Below are 4,517 nucleotides of genomic sequence, written 5' to 3'. Positions count from 1 at the left end.
TCTTCCTGGTATCCCAGATCTCCGGTGATCGAAATATTATTCCACAAGCGTGAATATATTAGTCCAGCGTTTGTAGCTGAAATGTTTGTTCACGTTTAGTATTAGCAGCGGTCAGATATAGCTAACCGGCGGTCACAACAACAGTCACTCAGCAGAAGTCTCAAAGTCACGTTGGAGCCAACGCGCGGGCGGTAGCGGTTGTATTTCAGTAAAACAAACTTTTGTACAGCGATGTGACTGGTGAAAAAAAAAAAGAAGATGATACTGAGCATGAAAAAGAGCAGTTTACAAGTGCTACACTGGTGTTCCATTGACCCAGTTAGCACATAGACATGGTGAAGAGCAGTTTACAAGTGCTACACTGGTGTTCCATTGACCCAGTTAGCACATGGCAGAGACATGGTGGGAAGATTTAGAACTCCGGGTGCGCACATTCATCAAGCAAATTTTTTATTTTGAATAATAGCTGCGTGGACTATCCTTCCTCCGACGGTTGTCGACGCTCCTTCTAGCGCCCAGCTCAAAGCTCTATTAAGCAGTTTTTATAGGAATCCTAGCGCTGGCTATCATACTGATCCACGCTGAGAACTTATGAAGAAGTGCTGCACCCTTTATTCGCATGTCTTTCAAGTGAATGACGGTCACTGAACGACAAGAACAAAACCGACCCGGAAAACTTGGTGAAACCTCGGTTGCGCGCATCGCCTCTCCAAACCGTGACGGCCGGAATCGCGACTGCCATGCTCAATCTCCTAACTTGCCCCTAGTTTACCAATTCCTCAAAATTTTTCGAACGATCGTGTTGCACGCGCCCACAAGATCGTGCCGATCCGTTGAATTTCTGTTAAAACTGCAAGGCAACAACCACCGCATTTTATTGTCCGCTCTTTCTATCTACTGACAGATTTTCCTATGGCCTTTCCAAACAGTCAGTTGACCGGTGAAGGTTAAACCGTCCACCCGATACGGAGTGGACTGACAATCATACAAAACCAGTAATCTTACTAGCGTTGACGAATTTCTCTAACTCGCTCAATTTAACGCCCGCTGTGACGATCGAGAACGTTTTCTTATACAGATAACAAATGACTGCTCTTTTTAGTTTGCGTGGACAAAGACTGGTATTTGTTGTCACCCTATTCCTGGAAAAATGTTTTCAACTCAAATATAGAACAATTTCTCGGAAAAATTTTGCTCGACCCTCAAGGATACGTCATGAAAGGTTTTTGGAAGTCACTAAAATTAGGAGTTATGCGCTTTGAATATGCTTAGACAAATACCAGCAAATCTTCAAGTATAAGAAAGGTGCTTTCAAGTCTCGAATCATTACAATCAAATGGGAAAACGTTATGTTAGCGATTACTCCGTTCAAAACTACAGCTTCTGAGAAATTAGCCATGTGCTTCCAGTGGTGAGCAGTTAAGAATGGCAATCGCGTTTCATGTGGCATCATCCAGATTCCGATTCGTTGTTATCTCAATGGCGGAAATCTTCAAGAATGGGGCTTGCCTGAAAGTGGGTCCGAGATTTACCCTCTTGAGCGCGCCATAGAAAAATTTTGGGTAGTGGTTTTTGAAAACATACATGAAGGACTAATTTCCAGATGCATTTGTCGAGAAGACTTCACAGCAGTTTCACAACGCCTCATTTCGACGTATACCATCGTCCTCCTTGCCCGTCAATATTAATGTTAGACAACTTGGCAGTGACCAGTTGGTGCAATCTGGCTAATAAATATGTTATTGTTCCAAAAAACATAAAGTTAGTGAATATCGCTGCTTTGGACGATTGACAACAAGTGGATACGAATAAGTTTTTGCCCACCAAAATTAACACTTCCAAGGTCCTCAAACATGCCGCTTGGTTTCAACAGGTACGAGAATCCGTATTTTAGCATGCTCTGCTTCATTAATAACGAGAGAAGTGTCGGCGCATCCTTTGCAACAAACGGGACATTGGTAGGGTGTTGTTGTGCCAAAAAGGTTTGTCTAATCGTTATTTATGTACAGCCGAGTGAATAAGCCAATAACCGCAAAATCCATTGTGAGAAAAATGACACTGAAATACGGCGAATATTGAGGAGCAATTTTTGATCAGGTGACACACCTATGTGTTCCCCTATTCCCCAGGATAATTCATACCCTTTCAGTGGCCGCTCATGTTTCATGACTGAACGAATCTATTTTACACAATTCGGACTCCACATCAACCGCTTTTTTATAGTCTATTTGTTCACATTCATTTCTGAGTGTGTTGTTGAACATTTGTCCCACTTTGAACTGAACAATAATTTTCCCGTTTAACTTGTCCGATAGCACACTGCCCTTTCTGCGCCGTCCTGTGTTGCCAACTGGCAAAGATTCAATCTAGCTGTGAGTCTTCAATTCTCTCCGTGATACACCCTTAATTTCTTATAGAACCATGGTCTACCTATCTATACTGTCTGCCCGCGTCCAATGCAATATATTGTTCACTGCTTCATTGCGACCACTGAACAAATGCGCGCGAATTTCGTAGAATTTGGTTTCCCCACGATCATTCCTGACTGTCTATACTTACCTGTCAGATGGGCCACCTAGATCGTGCGATAGGTTAATTAACCAATTCTTGCTTTGATGTTGCGGTCAATACAGGTTAGTACAGCCGTTTTTGGCGTGAGCGAACAGCTAACTTCCTCAGTGAAATGTCAGGGCGATTTACAAAATGTCGAGTATTGTTAGCTTAAGTCTACTGAGCTCCGCTGCCTTGCAAGCTTCGTTAGTTACTTGATTACAGCCTGTTTTGTCAAGTTGTTATTACGAACAGTCTAGAAATTACATGGTCTTTTCAGGCAACATGAGGGAACTGAAGCATCAGAGGCGTCTATTCAACGCGCGTGGACTTTATGGATACATTTTTCAATAAGCGTTTGATTAATCGCTCAAGAGAGGCTCTATCCTATGAGCCTGAGTGCACTAAATTGTCTGACCAATTTATACATACGAACCAGGAAGCTATGTTGCCTGTAGACTGCATGCGTAGTAGCCATGGATGATGAAGCACGTTGTGGGATGGCAAGTAGTGTACAGTAGTGGTTTCACGCAACTTAACCATTTTGTGGTCCACTATTTTTCATCCCTGGCTGCTGCACTGTGAAGCTTCCTTGGCTGAAATGCAGCGTCATTCTTCTTGAAGATAAGCACGCTGGTGTCTCCCTTATTCCGCATGATTCCTGTGGTGAACCTGTTCCTTTTTAAATGCCCCTGGTGTCGAGGATGCTTTTGTGCTGTCTTTCATTTTGCGACCCATAATCAATTTCTCACCTTTTCTTATAGCGCCAAACTTTGAGGACAATTTCCAATTGTGATCCAGTTGATCATTGGGAGGAATCTTCCGTATTGATGTTCCACTATGGAATTTTAGGCGTAACGTCGTTCCAATTCATTATATCGCCTCGGATTCTAGTTAAACCCGCAAGCTTGAGACCAAGAAGACAGTTAGAATCCATTATACAAACAACAAAACCACATTACATTCCTTTTCCTTTTAAATAAAGGATTCGAATCTTTGACCAGTGTAGTGGTCTGGTTACCCAATAAGTTAGTTTACCAGGAGTGTGTGGCAAAGAAATAAAAATAATTACGCTAGGTTGGGTATACAAAAATAAAGAAGTCAGATGGAACAGACTCACTAACAAATGTTCTCTTTAAAATAGTTCGTCGTTGGCCCAGGTCAGCGAATAGATCCAATTATGTTGGTCCGGAGGTCTTCTTCTGAACAGTTCCCACATATAATAGATTCCGAAGATGTCTGAAACGATTTGGTACCAGAGTTAGTACACGAGACTCGCGAATGACCGCTGCAAGCGCGAGCGAAATCAGAAGAGAGAGTCGAAGCACGTGACCACGCTTTTATTCTGTGAAATTGTACAAGTGCGCGTTTTTGTAGATTTTCGTATTCAAACAAAAAAACGATTGTGCAATTGATGAAATACGTAGTGTTATAATGGAAGTAAAACAAAGGTACAAAACGCCACACCAGCACTGACACAACCGGTGTATACCGCGACCACAGGCGTGGGTGCCATTATAGGCACAATGCTGTCAGCTGCAAAATTTTCATAGAAGTAGTGAAACTTTTTACGCAAGAATGTTACATTTTGTTCCTTATGAACTCAAACTGAAAATCGTTCTAATCCACGCTTGTATTTTTGCAGCTCACCAAATTTCATTATTCGCTGGAGCACCCACGCCTTTTGCTCAATAGTCTTGTGGGATAGTTTTCACAGCATCACTGAGACCCCGGGATGCCTAAACGATGCCTAAAAGTTTCAACCGGCACTTTCGACTCAATTGCTCGATTGATTTCTTCCATCAAGGACACGCCATGATTATTGAAATATCAATTCCATTGTGCAAATACTGAAGCCTCCTTCTGGTGTGCGAGCTTCTTTAATCCATTTAACCTATAGAACTTGACCTTGATCTACCTCGCGGGGTCCTTGTTTTAATTTTCCACCACGCCGGCCGCCCTCACCG

The sequence above is a fragment of the Opisthorchis viverrini genome (genome assembly GCF_000715545.1).
Source record: "Opisthorchis viverrini unplaced genomic scaffold opera_v5_645, whole genome shotgun sequence".
Lineage (NCBI taxonomy): Eukaryota > Metazoa > Platyhelminthes > Trematoda > Opisthorchiida > Opisthorchiidae > Opisthorchis > Opisthorchis viverrini.
Note: the sequence above shows the minus strand (reverse complement) of the source record.